At 47.8% G+C, this 19,572-nt stretch overlaps 1 protein-coding gene across 3 annotated transcripts in view; it reads right to left on the bottom strand.

Annotated features, from left to right (window-relative positions):
- Positions 1-19,572, bottom strand: part of Gnao1 (G protein subunit alpha o1) — a 155,813-nt gene that overhangs the window by 116,193 nt on the left and 20,048 nt on the right. The window lies entirely within an intron of this gene.

The raw sequence follows: 19,572 nt of genomic DNA on the forward strand, positions 1-19,572 counted from the left end.
GTAAAGAACTGGATTATATTACTTGTCTGCTTCTTTGTTCTCTAAAAATCTAAATTGATGTCAAGTTGCTCAGTGGTCTGGCTGGGCTAAGCCACCTAAACAATAGAGAAGTCCTGAATCTTCCTAAGGGAGACAAATACTAGAATAAATAACCCAGGTTGACCACCAGCCCTCAAGGGAACATGGGCTGTACACATCTTCCTCCTTCCCAGTTGCACGTCATGCCTGGTCAAGAGGGGGTTTCTTCTGTAGAAGCCATGTACCCAGCATCATGTTTAAATACTGAGGCGAAGTGTGGGGTGAGAGACATGAATGACACTCTCATAGGAAGCTAGTGGCTGATCATTAACTGGCCTGGGGCAGTGCCACTGAAGATAGCCACAGTGTTCACCCCTATGAAATGGGCTCTTGGACCCAGAGAGACAACCAAGGAGACAAGCAAATTGGTTTTCTCAATTTCTAAGCTAAGTCTTGGAGACTTGTTATGGTGGAAATGGTCCTGTGTATGCCAAGTGTTGTTCCTGAAAGAGAAAGTCAGAGGAGGGGAAGACTGGTCATATTCTGAACTCCCTCAAGAATTCTGATGCCCCCCAGAAGCCATCCAGATAAAAAGGCAAACATTTGGTGTTTGGGTAAATGAATGTTTCAGAACAAAGAAGAAGAAGCCAGGTCAAGTCCAAGAGTTCCCAGGCTGACCCCTAGATCACAGAGCAATCCCCATCCTGCCTACTAGACTCTTACAGGACAGTCCAATGAAGGTAAGCCTGGCCCAACCACAGCTAACTCTTTCAGCTGCATTTCTTGCCAGAGATCAAGGCTGATCTGGCTTGCTCCTCAGTCATGCGTGTTCTTAGCCTCCTGACAATCTGGGCTGGAGGGTCCAAGCTATGATATTGCCTGGTAGCTCAGGCCTTTGCCTCTCACTTCCCTTGTTAGTCTTTTCCAACCAGTTAGTCTTTTCTCGAGAGTAGAGTCACCTCCTATTCCACATAGACCAGAAGCCTGGATGCTAGATCAGAAGCTTGGGCTGCTAAGTCCACCAGCAGTGTTTAACAGTCACTGATGCTGGCTCTTTCTGGAGCATAAACCAAGTGTATGGATGAACACCATGGAATAGAGCAGAGTCAGCCTCTTGCCTCAGCAGAGGTAAGATTACTGAAGGCAGAGTAAAGCCTGATGCAGGCCAATATCATACTTCCCAGCAAAAATGTCCCAGATCAGTGTTTGAGTTGCTTACTTTGGTCCAGTGCCTTGGTTATGTTTCCTCAAGAGAGGGCAAAATCAACACTGGAAAGGCCAAAAGTTCACAGGCTGTCCCATGGTACCAACAATCCACAGAAAGGCGAATGTAGGGCCTTCAGGGGCCAAGAAGTCATGGTGGCTGAGGGGCTCTATTTTCCCTTTGCCAGCTATGGGTGTTTCTCTCTTTAAAAGCAGTCCCACAGGTAGCACATTTCCTGTGGTATTCCTTTTGCTGGCAACTCCATGGCTAGGGCAGCCCCAGATCAACTATGTAGTAGCCAGGAATAGAAATCCACATGGCTTGGAACCTCGAGGCCCAAAGCCTTCAGACAACACTGTCACCTTCCAGGAAATCATCTCACGCTCTCTTTCTGAGCTCCACTTGGTGATGTACAGCAGCTAGGTGCTGGCTTCTCATTAACGCACACACAGGGGAGGGAGGAGGGAGCATAAGGCTTGCTCTGTAGACAGCAGCTCCCTGGGTGCCAGTTCTGTGGGAACCTGACTCAGACATGCAACTTGCTCTCCAGATAGAGAAGACCCGGTATCTTCCTCACTCACTCATTTGTAAATCTTCAGTAAGTATCTATTACTATGTATTAGAAAATACTGGGACATAAGAGTGTTCAGAATCAAGGTGATTTTGGACATGTTTGTGTACAGCTGAAGTCTCACCACTTGGGAGACAGAGGCAGGAAGTTCAAGAGTTCAAGGCCATCCTCAGCTACCTAGCAAGTCTGAGGCCAGGCTACATAGAGACCCCTCTCCATGAGGCAAACCAAGATGTTGTCCACATACTGAGTGATAGTGCAGCAATACTAGCAGTCAAGTGTTCATTAGAACCTGCTCTGTAACAAACACCCTTCTAAATGCTAAGTGTGGACCTGGCAGTTCTCAAACCCCATGAGGCCATGGCTGATCCTATGTACGATTATGGACATCCAGTTTATAGGTACAAAATGTGCATGCCTATATTAAGCCATGCTCTCTGATGACAAGTGTATGCAAACCTACTTCATGGTATGATAGTCTCTCTAGCCACAGGGGCACCACTGAAGCTATTTCCTAATGGTGAGTTCTTTCTGACATGTGAAAGCCATTTGTGTAGTGGCAGCTGTATTTTCTTGTACCCACAGAATGGAAAGAGCCTGTAGGCTTATAGAGGAACAAAAACAGAATCAGAGTCTATAAAGAAAGGGCTGTCTTTACAGACCCATCTTTCCTTTGTCCTTTCAGTACAAGAAGCAAAAAATCTGTTAGGAGGGAATGTGGCCTCCATGACTTCTGAGAGGGCCTGGATATCATTTTTTCCACCAGAGTAGTTTACTGTTGTGATAAAGAAACAGCGGGCTGAATACACTAAAAGGTAAACATCAGGATGTCCTGTGTACATAGTCCAGCTTTCCTGTGGGTAGAGAAAGACCATTGGCTAATAGCATCTCATGCAAAGAGAGAACTGAGACCAAACCAGCAAAGGAAACAACTGGTAATTATACAAAACGAGCTGCAGGGATTTTTCTTGACTGCAGAATGTCTCAGAACCTTCAACACAGTAAAGTGCTCGGTGTTTCATACCTGTAAGAACATTTTCTACTTGGCCTTAGAACATTTTAGGAGAGGTGTACCACGTGTTTAAAGCCAACAGAATCAGAATTTGAAGGAATACAAACCTGGGAAATGCCTGGCTCACCAGAGCCTCTGTTTCTAGTCAGAAACACCATCTTATCTCACTGGGAACTACTGAAGATGCATAAATACCTTCAGAAGCTACTTCAGAGCTCCAAGGCTTTAGATGGTTAACCACTTTAGTATAAACATTAGGAGGTTCTTACCAAGCCTTGGGGAAGATCAATCAGTCCCCCCTACTTCTCCACTATCCCTAGCTTTCTTCTCCTCAGTAGGGGAGGTGATCAGAGTGAGAAAAGACAAAAAGCTTAGCCAAAAAACAAAGCTCCTTGTTAATTCCTTGTTGTTGTAAGTCTTTGGGTAGGGTCTTACCCTGTGTGAGCATTGGTTTCTACTCACTCAACAGACAAGAAGGAAACAGATGAATGTGGGGGAGGGTGGCTCTTTAGCCTCCACACTGTCCTCTGTTCTATGATCTGCCTACGCATACACTCTAACTAAGTGTGCACCACCTTCCCTGAGCCCCGTTGTACAGGACAGGGAAGACAAGAGCCCAAAAGGAGCAGAAGTCCCCCTTGATGTGAGGGCTCAGTTTTGTGACTTTTCAAAGACTCAAAGATGGGCCTCCAAAGCATCTCTGAGAAGGTTCCTGCTCCTCTTGACCTCACCCTCCAATTCCATCCCCTATGCTCCAAGTCCCTCTTAGTTTTCCCCAGATGTTCTATCTATCCAGTCTACTTGTAGGGGATACGTCAGGTGCTCTTCTAGGTACAGAGACACTGCAGGGGACCCAGCTGGGTACTCAAGCATTTATTCAAAAAAGAGAAACCAGAAAGGGCATAAAATGACTCTATGAGAGGTGGGGGAGCCTGTAGAAGCCTGCAAACAGCAGAACAACAGTGATAAGCTGAAGTTTTAGACAAGTAGTTACACAGTAGCATTTGGTCAGAGATCTAAACAAAGGGAGTCTATCCCTTGGGTAAGAAAGACTCGGGCCCACTTACCGTCTTGGGTTTCAGAGGCCTTGGAAATACATTGTGAATAGGCCCTGCCTGGCTGCACAGGAGGCTGAGCCGGATCTAGACCTGGTCTAGGAAGCACTTTCATGAAAGCATCCAAATGCCCGGTAATCGGCCTGCTCGATTTTTGAATTGTGCACCTCAATCTCCTCCCCTTTTCCTGTGCCTCTGAATCTTAGTTTCATGGTACAGCCACAGGGTGGGGATTAACCATGGCTAGGAAATTGAGAAACTTGACAGTCTGTTACTTTATGGTCAGATGATGCTGCGGTGCGGGATACCCAATCTGTCTCTGGGCTCAGTTTTCCATCTGGGAACATTAGGTTGGATGTTCTGAAAGAGGCCTGGTTTGGTACCATGGTGTGACTCTAGAATAGAGTCCCAGAAGGGGGAAAAGAAAAGCTGTGAAGAAACCCATCTAAGAGTCAGTCAAAGTCTTAGGATCCCTCTTATGTTAAAGGGGAACCCGGCACTGAAGCATCAACATAGAGCCCTCAGCTATCGGAACCATGGTCTTCTGGATCGAGTCTCACTGGTCTGTTTTGCATACTACACCAGAACTCTGTCGATATGAAATCAACCACAAGGCTTATTTCAAGATGTAGCAAGATGCAGTGGTGGCACATGCCTTTAATACCAGCCCTTGGGAGGCAGAGGCAGGCATATTTCTAAGTTCGAGGCCAGCCTGGTCCACAGAGTGAGCTCCAGGACAGCCAGGACTACACAGAGAAACCCTGACTCGAAAAACCAAAAAAAAAAAAAAAAAAAAAAAAAAGAAAAGCTATTTCCTACTTTTTGTGCTTCTCCTTACCAACTCTCAGATTAAAGATACAGGGCCAAGCTATAAAACCTGCTTGAGAGGTAACCTTTTATCGTTGGGTCAGGCTAGGCCCTGTTTGCTAAAGGCTCCATTCACCCTGGTGCTGCCATCATCCAGATCTGAAATAACAGATGGTCAGGCTCAGAAGTGAATGTCCTGCTTCCTCCAGACAAGCTGTGTTTGCACAGGGGACAAGTGGCATGAGATCCCACTGTGGGCAATGGAAGAAACCAGGCCGCCTACCCAGCCCAGCCTGCAGTAGTCTTTGCAGAGCTCACAGCAGGAGCAAGCTCAAGAGGTAAACAGAAGACAGCAGCCCTAATGAAGTTTTCTGTTTTCTTTTGTTGGTGTTTGTTTTTCAAGTTATTTATGCCAAGTTGTTAAACAATCAAAAGCATTATGTTTATGATAAAACGGAAGGGATCTGTTTTACCATATAAGGAGAATGCACGAAGTCACATGAAATTTTAAAAGAAAAAGGTAAGCAGATACCCAAGGAACTCAGGCAGATGTGGGTCACTCCTAGTGATGAGTTCAGAGGCCCTGGCTCAACTGCCTTCCCTTTGCAGTAGGGCTTCTTGGAGGGAGACTGGGATAGCCCTAGGAGAGCAAAGAAGCTGCCTTTCTCCAGCTCCACAGGCATCCCCAGTGGGCTTGCTGCCTGTCAGTCAGCCGTGGCTTTAGCACATTGCAATTAGATAAAATTGAGTTTCTGGATCATATGGGGTTTTTGTTTTGTTTTGAATCTTCAAAATGCAGATCACAGAACTGATTCGTCACTTTACCTGAAGGTGAAGTTCCACGCCTCTGTCTACCCCAGAACAGTGCTTCCTAGTTGGCTGATAGCCAACTACTGTATCTGCCTGCCCCCAACCACAGGTAAAGATAACAGTGACGTCTTCCCCAAAAAGCAGATATTCCTCCAAGGATCCCGCCTCCACCTTTGGAATCCTCCATTACAAAAGTTTACTAAGTAGCATTTGTAAAGAGAAGGTTAATCCAATCACCAAGTACTTAACTAAATTCTCACTGTGTGCCAGGGATCATGGAATAGACAATCCCTGCTCTTACAAGTGAATCCTCAGAGTAGGATAAGACAGCTAGGAAACACGACACACACACACACACACACACACACACGCGCGTGTGTGTGTGTGTGTCTCAAGGAGACTGTCTGAAGAAAACTGCAGATCTGCTGCATTTCCTGGCCATGCTGTGCTCGATGCTTCCTGAGGCATGGCTGTCCAATCCTAGCAGGCTAAGTTAGCAGAGTGGGGGTGGAGCAGCACTGGCAGAGTCAGGAAAACCAGTGCATTTTTAATTACAGTAATTTTTGGTTAACTTCTCTATTTTCTATTTGTCTTATGCATTTTAATGTGCATAATCTAACGACACAGACAAGCAGAGGTTCAAAATCTTTCACCTAAAAGGCCCCTAGGTGGCGATGCCTGGCAAGGCCTGTTGCTCTATGGGGTTCTCTAGACACCCGCCTACTCCAGCCTGCATGTGGCCCTGATCCACCTGGGGACACCTTCCTCTATGGCTTCACCTGGAACCCAGACACTGTCTAGATGAGGCAAGCTGGTCTTTTCTCCCTGCCTTCGAAAGTGCCATCAGCCTTGGCTTTCTGGTCATGCCATGCTGGGGAGAGACCTACCTGTCAGTTCTGCTATGCCACTTGGGGTAACAGAGCTAGGCACTGTCCCAGGAGAGAGTACAGGCCTCTGCTGCCCAGAGAGCCAGACTGCAGGCTGTGGGCTCCTTTCAGACTACCTGACAGCAGCATTCGCTCAGCACCAGCCACACCCGGTGATGCTGAGGTGGGCCATTATATTCATTACTTTTACCAGAAGGTCAAAAAGCTACCAATAGAAAAACACCTTCACTTGTAAGCAAAATAGTAAGGATCAGCCAGGGAAAGAGGTGATATGGTCTTAGTATCACCGGGTCAGTTGTTACCACATTGGTAACTGGCATTGGACAGGAAGAAGGCAGCTAAGCATGGTGGTCAGTAACGCACAGCAAGACCCAAGGCCAGGCTCAGGCCAGAGGAGGTGGGTGCTTATGCCCTGAGATAGTGCAGGGAACAAGCCAAGGGGCAGCCCTCAGAGGCCATTAAACCCTGGCTCCTCTAGAGTGAGGGATGCTATAAATGCCTCCTGGATCGAGCAAAACCAGATTCCAGTGGGCAGGTGGAGAACAGCAGTGACCCGAGGAACTGGTGAGTGGCGGTGGCACGGCAGGGGACATTATTGAGGGAATTACACTTACTTTTTCTTCTTCTTCATCTTTTTTAAACTGTCAAACAGTCTGAGTGTGGGATGTGGCCTTAGTCTGAGTGGCCTTAGGACATATTCTGTCATTTCTTCTCCGGTCTTAAAGCCTCGCTTTCCCCTAAAGCCCCTAAAGTAAGGCATAGAGCTAAAGAGGATGTGAATTCCAAGGGTCAGTGTTGGGGGCAGTCAAGACCTCAACTCTGCCATTTGTGGTCGTACATACAAATGTGGACACATTTCTTAGCCTTTTCTTCCTCAGTTTATCATCCTATAAGAGCAGAAACCACCAAGCTCTCACGTCCTGAAAGAAATACCATTTACTGACAAAATATGCAGGTGCCCAGAACGTATTAAACAGATACTTGGGCATCAAAAGATGCGTAAGTCCACACAGCTCATTTTCCTCCTACTTCCCCTTCCTCCTCACCACGTCTAGCTGTTTGCACCTCCATTGAGGGCACACCGCCCATCCCGGTGCTGAGGCCAAAGACCTGGTACTGTTCTTCAAGCTTTGCTTCCACAGCCTGATACAGAGTTATGCTGGGCTGGCTCTGGCTGGCTCCGGCTGGCTCCGGCTGACTTGTAAGAGCAGAGAGCATGCTGTTCTTTCTTAGTCCTTTGGGAGACTGGATGGAGCCTTGGTGGGGACACAGGGAACTCTACAGACAAGGGTTTCTCTGTCAACACTGCTGACTTATCAGCAGATGATGGTCCTCTCATAAGCAGGTCCTATTGACTCTACTCACCATCTACTGCCACAATCAAGCTCCCAGTGACCACCATCTCTTGCCCAGTGACTAGGCCAGGATGACTTCCTCCTCAGCCTCCCACTTGCTCTTGCCCGGCTGCAGCCTCTCTTTCACACAGCTTCCTAGGGGAGCTGAATACCCAGTGTCCACAGGACAGTGCATATAGCAAACATTGAGTACTCTCCATCCTGCCAATGCAGTGGATGCTACCGTTTCCCTGAGTCCCACCTGCTACAGTGACCCCCACCATCGTTTCATTAAGGCAGACAGGATGGATTGAGCCTGGGTGGAGACTGAGCTGAGCCAGATCCAGCACATCCTCTGAGGGCCCAGGGAATTTCTGTTAGCATTTCTCCACTCACTTCCCAGTCTGCTCTTCTTCATATGCAAAACTAGCAAGGAGCCAACAGCAATGCCCCAAGAGGACTGTGCATAGTAGGGACACACACAAGTTCCTTTTTCAGGGCCTATTCATATAGTTCAGATTTTGATCAACCTTCACCAAACAGACATGATTCCAGAGCCACAAACTAATTAAATACCATATCCTGCTGTGCAGTAACAGGACTGCTTCTCATAGAACTCGCGTCAGGGGTGGACTGGCACCACATCAGGGCCCAGAGATCTGGGGCACCAGTTGGCCCCACCTTAGCTGGATCCCATGGGAAGATGCTATCAGCTGTCAAGGAAGATCTCACAAGCTATCAGACTATTTGGTCTCCCTTGGCATAACAGGACAGCTCTGTCCTCAAGGCTGAAGTTGAGGCTCTCTGATTATTTCTCTCAGAGGGACTGAAATTCTGGGTCATCATTTGAGATGCTGAGTTACAGAAGGGGAAACTGAGATTGGAGGTGAAAAATGGTTCTAAATCATATAGATACATATAAGCAGGCAGGCTAAACTGCCAGTCTCTTGACTGGTGCATGGTCTTCTGTCAGGGCAGAGGGAAATTAGTGCAGGCACAGAGTGGGCAGTAGGTATCTGCTGACATGCTGTCGGGAAGCTGCCTTGGGAGCCTGAGGAGCCTGAGGAAAAGCCAGTCAGAGAAGAAGCCTTTAGAAGGGAAGAGTGGGATTGGCTATTCTCTCTCCTCCCTCTCCATCTCTCCCCCTCTCTCTTCCCTCTTCCTCTCCCCACCTCGTGTTAGCTCCAGTTTCTGCAGCTGTACCAGGGGCTGATACAGAGGTAATACCTCTCTCCCTCTGGAGTAATCCCTGGCTTGGCTTATGCCACAGGGCACAGAGACCTTTACAAAGTGGTTAGCATGGTGCAAAAGAAGATATACAAGCAAGCATGCTGGTGCTCTGCCAGTCACTGTCACGTGGGCAGCTCCCTCCCCACTGCGCCTCAGGTTCCCAGGGGATAAAATGAAATGCTTGAGGCTTTGAGCCCCTCCTCCAATTCTGGCATGCTGCACATCTATGATAGAGCTCACTTCCTCTTTAGAGTTCTCGGTCATTCATTCAACACACATTCCCTGAGCCTCATGCCTGGACCAGTGCCCACTTGGTGGTACAGAGGCAGGGCTACAGGGATGGCTGTAACTTACTCTTTTCTTCTCAAGAAGTTCTGATCTTGTTTCTCAGGCAGTTCATTAACAACACCTCTATGTATATGTCCTCAGTTGAAACAGGTTCCCTTGAAGAACAATTCCCACAGACGACACCAAGCTACCAATGTGCCCCCCAGCTACACACCATATTCAGTCCTCAGTGGGAGGATCATGGTCTCAGCTAACAAAACCAAGGAGTCAAGCAAACATCTCCAGGTCACTGTGAGGAGCGCACTAATGGCCTCCCAGCCAGCAGTGTCTACACCCTAATCTCAGACCTCCCCTGGGAACAGGGATTTGATGTCATTAGGGTTACGAGAGGGGAGATTAGTCTGGATCATCCAGGTCAGTCCGCCTAATCACATGAGTCCTCAAAGCACTTAAAAAGAACTTTGTGGCTGGAAGTGGGGAGTAGCCCTCAGAAGAGGGGGTATCTGAACTCAGAGGCAAAAGACTGAATTCTGCCAACTCTCTCTCTCTCTCTCTCTCTCTCTCTCTCTCTCTCTCTCTCTTTGAGACAGGGTTTCTCTGTGTAGCTCTGGCTGTCCTGGAACTCACTTTGTAGACCAGGCTGGCCTCGAACTCAGAAATCCGCCTGCCTCTGCCTCCCGAGTGCTGAGATTAAAAGAGTGCGCCCAAATAGCAGTAAAAGGGATCTCCTTCTACAGGCCAGAAAGGAGCACAGGCAGCCGGATACCTTGACTCTAGCCTGCTGATCCCTGAACTCCGAGAATTGTGAGAAAAGTACACAGTGTATTGTCTTAAATCACAACCACCATGGAAACCTGGAACAACTGCATAGAAACTGTATACCCAAAAGGTGTTGAAGTGGGGGGGGGTACCAGCCTTACTATATGCAGGACTTTTACAGATAAACGTAGGTTCTTGGCCATGCGGGGACGCTCTGCTTAGACAAGGCACAGAATGTCACCAATTCAGCATGCTTGGTACAGGCTGCATTCCAACACATTCCTGTTGCCCCCATCACCAGGTCTCATAATCTAGCAGCAAAGTGGTGTCACGTGGCTCCCCCAGTGTCATGCAGTGGAGCTGGACTCAATGTTCTCTGAAGCATCTCTCTCTTGGGCTTTCTTTGGTCTGTGTGTCTTTATTCACATACATGTAGGATGGAAATTCATTCCACAAAGCAAGTCTCCAACCTTCAGCGGGGCTGCTGGGATTTCCCGTACTTGGTAAGCACACAGGAGGCGGAAGACCTCGTGGTGACAGGTGCAGTGGAATGTAATGTTCTTGGTTGAGGAGGCCACTGGCTGAGGCCTGAGGGAGGGGCATGGGACTTAGGGTTTAGGGAGAGGGGAAACAGTCTAATCTGGATTGTGATATCACCTTAGCTGCAGAGGGACATACCCCAGGACCATCCAAGCATTTATGTTAAGGATACGTTTAGACAGCAGCCCACTGCCTTTGGTTCTGACCTTTGAACTCCACGATTAGAGCAGGGAGATTTTTTCTTTCACCAGCATCCTGAGTCCTTTGCAGAGATGAAAGCTAGGGCCTGCACAGCGCTCTGCAGGCTGAGGAGCTGCCTCACTTGCCCCCCAGAGCTGCGAGCACACTGCTGCTCCCTCCCTCCCTCCCACTGACATACTCTGTGCTTAATAAGGCTCCCATAAAGATCTTTCCTTCGAGATAATCATAGACTCTCAGGGGCATGCCACTCTTAGCTGTCAGCATCATTTAGAAAGACCTTATAAAGGCTTTCTGAACCTTCCGTTCATCTCAAGTTGAGCTCTCTTAAGCACTCCATTAACCCCCTTGCAAAACCTCTGAGCTAGACTCTCAGTTCTTTTCCCAAGTTTCTCCAGCGTCCTACCTGTCCCCCTGCTATGCCACCCCACCCCAGAAGCAGAGGCCTGGGGTCCAATGAGTACACCCTGCCAAGCACCATGGCTGGCTCTGGTGCAAGTCAGCCTCTCTGCCTTGGTTTCCCCTCCACCACGGCATGGAAATTCAAACACCACAGTACACTGGCATGTGCGCATCTTTGTAGGCTCATCCGATGGCTACTGTCATGTCAGAGCACATGCCTGTGCTCTGGTCCTCTGCTAGGACAAGCTGCCAACTGGAGAATCAACAAGTAACTCCTCTCAAAGGAGTCCATAAAATGCCACTGGTCCAGGGATCCTTAATCTGTAGCAGATGAGATCTAGGTGTAGGTAATGGTAGGTCTCTTTCCAGACTGCCTTGGGAGATGTTTGTGATATGAATAACAAAGTACTGGAGACTTAGGAACGTACAGAGAAGAAAGATTTTATTTGCTGGGAGCTCTGGGGTTGGGGATAACAAGATAGGAAGGCCTTCACAACCTTTACTCTAAGGCCAAAAGTGACACAGGGGTCATGTCAGCCCCTGCAGGTCTTTTATTAAAGCTTTAATCCCTTTTGTGAGGATGGAGCCTTTAGGACTTAGCCATTTCCTAAAAACCACAGCTCTTAATACTGCTGCATTAGGGATTAAGTTTCAGCCTGCATTTTGGAGGGGCCACCAACATCAAACCACGGCAGCCCCCATATGTTATCATTCATTTTTAAATTAAAAATTAAAAAGTAGTATTTTTTTCCTAAAGAGACTCTATAGTTTCCACCATTTTCTTGAAGGAGTCAGTGACCCCAGATTGGTAAGAACCAAGATTCTTGCCCTGAGGAGGCCGTGGATATCACTCTGCCCAGGAAGCCTGGAGCCCACCGAGAGCCAGCTCTTGGTAACAATTTCTCTAAGACCTGTTCCCAGAAGTGCCTTCCAAGGTGGTTTCTGTGTTTCCTCCCACAGGGGGATGTGGGGCGGGGTGGGGTTGGTAATGTTTAGAGGAGGTACAGATTTTTTTCTTTATTTTTACAGGCATATGCAGACCCCCTCCACCCAAGTTGGGATCTGGGAGGCCTGAGTCCCTGTCTTAGGTCTGTTTCCAATTTGCTCCTTTACCTAGAAAAAGAGGGCAAACGTCTGTCCTGCATGTCTGTCTGTCCAAGGAGCCACAGGAAGCTGCATAAATAACAGGAGCAGAGGAGCGTTGTCGCTGCCTGTGCTTCTTTTCTGTCACACTGTTCCCTTCACCTCTTGTTCTTCAACACCAACCGGGCTAACACTAACTTCCCTCTGCCTTACTGGTTCTGTGGGCAGAGATTTCAGAGGTCAGAGCTTTGAAAGGCCACACATAGCAACCGTGCAATGGAGATGAGCCTGCACCAGGGCCAGGCAGTGGGCTTCAGTCTTCACGCCCAGCTGTGGAGCGGCCTTCCCCTCTGTCTATTACTGCCTTTACCTGGGGTTGGGACAGATGATTGAAAAGTTGATCTTCTAACATCTGATTTTATTTTTAGTTTTCTAATCCTGATCTTTTGGAAGTCACATAATCATGATGATCAGACAAACTGAAGGATCCTGAACAAGTCCTTACTCTGGAGGATTTCAACCATTTAGAGACCTCTTCCCTGCTAGGGACATGCCAGAGAGGGCAAGAGGGTTGAGTATTTGCCAAAGGTCTCTGGAACCCCAGGAAGGCAAGGGAAGAGAAGAGAGTAGAGATGAAAGATTAAATTCAACGTGGTGGTTTCAACCCAAGGTCCAATGTGACAGAAAAGAACTGTCTCAGGGCACCAACATCTCTACCAGCAACCAAGTCCATGCCACAAGGCAGACACACACCTGTGGTGTTCTGAGGGCGCAAACAGCTGAGCATACTTCATCAGCACAGTCTTTCATGGGTCAGATATGGCCTGTGCGCATGCCCACAGCTGAAAAGACAATCAAAGAAGGAGTGTGAAGCCAGGGTTGATCTGTTCTACCTATACCTGGAATGTCAGTGAGTCTCAGGTTCTGAGGAGACATCTGTGGAGTGACACCTATAAAGAAGAGGTAAAGATGGCGAGAGGATTTGGCAAATGGGATGGGGGAGGGGTTCCATGAACAAACACTTGGAGACAACAGGAGTCTGCCGTAAACACTGAGGGGAGTCCAAAAGGCTCGAGTACAGAAGGCCTAACAACTAGCAAGGGATGAGGCTGGACAGAGCAGCCAGGATGCACAGGGCTGAAGCAGGCAGCAGGGCAATAAGCCACAGCTGAGCTCTCCTGGAAGCAGAGGAAACGCCCTTCCTAAGCTCTGGTCCACAGACAGATATCACAGTAGATGGCGTGATGGGGTCCTGGCTCTCTCATCGCTTCTCTTTATTGGATTTACTGGGAATCTCTCGCACTAAAGCACTAATGTTCTGCTTTGGTCTCTCCGAGATGTTGCCACACCACCCTCTTCCTCCTCATGACTCCCACACGGGCAAGAACAAGTATTGGTTCATCTCCACCCACCAGAAAAGGTCGGCTGGCTCGCTTGTTCTGGAAGGTGAAGCCACATGGACATCAAGCTTAGGGGGCAAAGCAGTGCCCTAAGCCTCATACTAAGAGACATTTTCATTTCAAGAAAGAGCAGGAAGGAAAGCGAGAATGAAACTGTGGTGGGACATTTGAGAGGACTTCCTAACCTAGACAAAACTAAGCACAGCTTCAAAGTCACTTGTGCCAGTTCCTCGAACAGCAGAAGCATTCCCGGACAAGGAGATCATAACATACAGCTAAGAGGACTGATTGGAGTGTGTGTTTCAGACGATTCAAAGAACCAGGTGAGGAATCAACATTCTAGTCTCACGACCAGGGTCTGACACTCCCCAGCACTGAAGCCACACCAGCCCCAGGGGATTTCTCCCCGCAGCAATCACTGTGAACTGAATGAGAATACCCAGGCTGTCACTTTCCCCCCCTCTGAGAGCTCCCAATTGATGCTGCGGCAAATCTCTGAAGGCAAGGACATGTCACAGGGGCCTTTCTGTTTATTAGGTTAACTCAGAGGATTAAAGATTTTGGCATAGGGGCAGGCAAGATGGCCCAGCAGGAAAAGGGTTCGCTGCCAAGCCTGTCGATCTGACTTCTACCTTGTCAGACTCACATGACAGGAGGAGATGGACTCCCACAGGCTGTCTTCTGTGCATGCATGCTGTGCAGGCACACCATGGCCATGCTCAACCACTAAATAAATGCAATAAAAAATCTTTAAAAATATTTTGCCATGGGAAAACTTATCAAATACAGAAAATAACTAATTTCTAGTCCTAAGTCTTAAAAACTGGAGCAAATACACGAAGCAGTTCTGTTCAAACAATCCTTGCTCTGTTTTTCTCTACTTCCGCCTGGCAAAGATTCCCTTTCCAGGCCTGGGAGGGAGCCTTGCCTGTGGTGATATTAGCTACAGACTGAACCCTGGGCCAAGTATTTCTCCAGAATGAATTCACTTCTCGCTGAGTACAATTCCACCGCCATCAATTCCATTTTACATTTGGAAGATGGGGGAGAGGGGATTAATAGCAGTGGCCATCCTTATGAGCAAGTAAGTAGAAAGTCTGGACCAGTGTATCAGGCTGTCCCCTAGAACCTGTGCCCAGAACCCCTGCGCTCCAAAGCCCTTTATGCTTGGTTCTCTCGCACATCAGTCACTGAGCAGGTCTGGAAGGGCACAGAGTGGCTAGCTTATGTTCTGTGACTTGGTAAGACATCTACATCATTCTCAGCATCCATGACGGGTGGGGGTCAAAGGCTCATTCAAGGCAGGCAGAGTTAGAAACTGAGCCCTGGACTTGCAAAGCCAGCCAAGTATGTGCTGAAGGACACGATGCGCCATAAACTCCCATGCTGGGCAGTTCCGGGTCAACTCTTTTCAGGGGTAAGTGCAAAGGCTGAGAGAGCTCAAAGGTGGCCATGGCCAAGCAGTTGAGTAGAGCAAACAGAAATGATTGCTCTGCCCTTCTGAGGGCTCAAAACCTCCCTGACCAACACCCCCTCCACTTTCTAAAGAACTGGACTCAGGGATTAGTGGGCTCAGAAAGGTATCACTTAATTTTCTAGGCTTTCCCTTGTTGAACAACAAAACCCCCACCATTATTAGCTTTTTAATCATTTGATTATTTACATATAATCTACACACACGAATCTAACATGTATAACATGCACAGTTCAGTGGGTCTGACAGATGCTTCACCTGCACATTCACTACCTCGCTCACAATGCCATTTCTTATAGACTTTATGATCCAAGGGAGACCAGAATGAGGGCTTCAGACCCACCGCAGTCTCCTCTTATGACTTAGAGTCAGCTCTAGCACCTACAGAAAACGGCTGAAAGCTCTAAGATCTGCACAGAGAGGGAATGAGGTGCAGTTTTGGCTGTGGAGATAAGAGAGGGAGCAATCAACAATGCCCTTCCCTCTCCCTGCATATGATAAACACTCAGTAAAGAGCTGTGCTCTCATGGGCTCAGTAACTTTTAACCTGGAGATGTAAACTCTATGTCATGGATACAAGCTGAAATCTCACACCAACTTATATTTTAACCACTAATACATGAGAAAACCGAAGGCAGTGTGAACAAAGGCCACTACATTCATATATATCATCACAAATATTCACTGTGTGTCACAGCCCTATTTGGCTAAGAGTCTGGGGAATATGAATTGGGGTTCTCACCCCAGAAAATTTACAGCCTGTGTAAGGAAGCGAGCTCTGCACATACCAAATGTTTGTTAATTAGTAAGCAGCAATGGCCATATCTATTCATTCTTGTGTTCCTAGTGCTGGGTTGAAACTTATTTTTCTGAGACGGGGGATATTGGCCATGCTGGCCTAGAATTTAATGACAATCCTCCTGCCTCAGATTCCTCAGTTCTGGGATTATAAAGTCTCTCTCTCTCTTCCTCTTCCTCTCCCCCCCATCTCTCATTTCCTATCATCTTCAAACTTATTTGCTCAAGGTCACAATGCTAGAAGGTAACACAGACAGGATCAACCCAGGCAAGGCTGACATTGGAGTTGGCACTTCACCATGTGCTGAAACTGCTTCTCTGTAAATAGCTTCTATGCAGAGCTTGCTGCTGGGCTCCTAGTGAACAGACCCATTTGGTACTGTTCTCTGTGCTTATGCATATATTTATATGTATGCAATGCTGAAACAGATGAAGGCATCATCACTACTGAATAGCACCTGCCAGCACATAAAAAGAGACCCTCTCATTTGGTAGTACAGGTATCAGATATTAAACCACCTCAAGAATGGTGATGCCAGCATGGGTTAGTGTGCAGAGGGTGGCCCATGGAGCAGAGGAGATGTGAGCTGACCTTTCTTTGCAGGTCAGATCTGCCGAAGAGGAGAGAGGGACCGGCCTATGCCTCAGCAGCTGCAGCTGCATAGGCAGGGCTGTGGGCAAGTGCCTGAACAAAGGCATCCTGCAGACACGACAGCTTGGGATCAGCATGGCAGGCCTGACTGTGGTACATCCTCACAGTCAAGGGAGCTCCAGCCGTGGGTCAACTTAGGAGTGGGGGAGAGGAAGCATGGGATGTGGCTAAGCAGGGCAGCAAGAAGCAGGAATAGCCTCACCTGAAGACAGATGAGAAGACTGGGCAGGGAATGGCAGTGAGGAGCTGGGGTCCAGCACAGGTAATGGGATAGATCAACCAATAAGCAAGTGCTAAGAAGATGAAATGATAACTGTGGCAGCTCCTGGACATAAGGTAGGATTCAGATAGCATCCATATAGGATGGCAGAGGACTCTAAAGCACTTTCTCATGTCCAAGAGGGTAGGAACCTCTCGAACAGCAGGCTTGATGCTGGCATTGTTCATATGTCATTTTCATCTTTGCACCAATACCTTTAAGTTCACCTAAGCACGGATTACCTATAAATTTAGCCATGATTTTGTTGTGTGAGAGACACAGTGACATACGTGTTCACTTGCATACTACTCAACCTTTAGGCTGCACTAGGAGAGTCTTGTCTTGTAGCTCTGGGTCACCAGGATCTACAACTAGGTTAAGAGCTTGATTGCTAGGCGTGCCCAAGGCCATGCCCACACCTGTGTCAGCATTCTGAATAAGGTTTGGGAGTTAGTCTACCGCAAGCCTCAGTATTATGGTCTGGTGATGGTACTAGGGAAAATGGGGAGGGAGGAGAGGCAGAGCTGGGGGCGGGAGATGCCGTTGATGGGAACCTCCTCTACCAGGAGACCAGCTGGACCAGGCAGCCCATGCATTTTTGTACTTATCTTCTACAGACCACCCAGAACAGCCTGGCCCAGCTAGACTGTTGATTCAAGCCAGTCCATTTATAGTAAGAGCCCTTCCATTCTTCCTTCAGTGCTCCCCCTGGGTCAGGATACACACTCCTTCTTCCTCTCCTCCATCTCCCTCCACTCCCCTCCCCCTCTCAAAGCAGGGCTTGCAAGGGTCTAACAATCCTGAATGTCCGAAAGTCAAAAGTCTGTGATGACGCTTCATTTCCAACTCCTGTTTGTAGATGAGTCACATCACAGATAGCCTTGATGAGAGCACACATTTTGTAGTTCATTTGTAACTCTAGCTGTGAATGCATGCATATGTGTGTATGATCACATATAAGGCCCACTTCTGACACAGAGCCCATACACTTCCTATTCTTGCTGGGAGGACACTCTTCCCCTGTGTGTTGTGGAAGATCCCTCTTCTCCACCAAGTCTGTGCTTCAATCCCATCTTCTCAGTGTGGGCTTACTTGACTGCTGTTAAACACTAATAGCTCCTCTCTTTTCCTTCCTCCCTTCATTTTCCATCACAGCATCTATCAGCAGCTAGGATCCTACGCATTTCACTTGTTTATTTCTTGCCTCCCCTCATTAAAATGTAAGACAATCCTTAAAGGCAGAGATTTGTGTACCTCAGTTCCAATACCTAAGGCTGTGTTTGGTACAAAGTCAGGTCTCAGGATGCATCTACAAAGCGGAAAACATGAATCAACAGTGATGTAGGCATACGGTATTTCTCCAACCAGTTTCATGTGATGGTTGTAACAGCTGGAAACAGCCAAATTCTTATGCTCACTTTCCTAAAATTGCTAATAGGCACCTGGACTCAGAAGTAGCAGTTGGGTCGGGTTCAGCATTTAGCTTTCGCAGGTAGGCAGACGCCATGATGCCAAACCATGGGTAAGGTCTTGAAAATGCCTCTGCCTGTCAGGAAGCCCCACCCAAGGTGAACCCATACCATTTTATAGAAAGTCCCACACAGCACCAGGGCTTGGGAGGCTTCATGCCGGCCTTCTTGTTTGCTAAGGCCTGCCTGCACCTTTTGTAACAAAGATGCAGCTTGACTAAAGATGCAGCTCTCTGTTACCTGCCCAGCAATTCCTGTGAATTGACTGACAGTCTGCTGGGAGGGAGAAAGAGTAACTGTAGACAGTTAGAGACCAAAGGGGCAGCAGCTACCCACCACCGAGAGCATCTATGTAGCCTCTCCCCAACACCAGCTCATGTGTATGCAGTCCCGTGTCACAAGGAGGCAGAAATGGAAGAAAACAGCCCACGCACACAGCATAAGCACCCACTTTTTATTTTACCTTGTCCATGGGCCTACGCTATTTCTTCTTGTCCTACACACTACTGTGACAAGCCTGGTCATTTAGATTCCTGGGCCATTATAGATTCAGAGTAGCACAGAGAAGAGGGAAAATGGTGGATCTGGAGGAAGGCTGGAAGCAGCCAGGTATGACAGATGTCAGCAAGTGAAGAGACAGGGAAATTATACAATGCCTATCAAAGAGGAGTTAACTGCACTCGGGACCATTTAGAGGTGGGGAAGGACAAATAGTTGCATATCAGTTGTCCTCAGGGACACTGTTTTTTTGCACAAGACAATAATAAAAAAATGACGACTTAAGGCCATTGGGGCAAAGGTTAAATACTGCTACCGTATTCAGCATTCAAGTTATTTTCCAGACACCGCAAGACTAATTTCTTTTGTAAATGTCCCTCCTAGTTTCTAAAACTCTCCTGGAATTGATAAACAGAGTGAAAAGAATATTTACCTTCTTTAAACAGCCAGGCCTACTCTCCCAAGCAGTGCTGTGCGGGACTTCCGGCTGGAGGTTCTCTGTTTGTTAGAGACCTTCCTCTGCCAAGTAGCTGAGGTCTGCATGCTCACATTTCAGAGCCAGGCTAAGATCCAGTTGTCCCTTCCTTTCCTTCATTGTTTAATTCTGCAGTTGTGTAATTTATTGTCACCCTGGGAAGGGCTATGTGTTGCAGAGTAGGAAGCTGTAACACTGAATAAAGCACCCCTGGACTGTGTTCAGAGAACCCCAAGATCCTTCAGCAACCCCTGCCCCTGTTTGCAAGCAGCTCCAACATCCACCAGTTGGTAGGGAGGAGCTGAGAATGATGCATAAATAAATTCTCTGTAATCCACTCTATAACGAA

Source organism: Mus caroli, unplaced genomic scaffold (genome assembly GCF_978045245.1).
Source record: "Mus caroli unplaced genomic scaffold, Mus_caroli_1 scaffold_10, whole genome shotgun sequence".
NCBI lineage: Eukaryota > Metazoa > Chordata > Mammalia > Rodentia > Muridae > Mus > Mus caroli.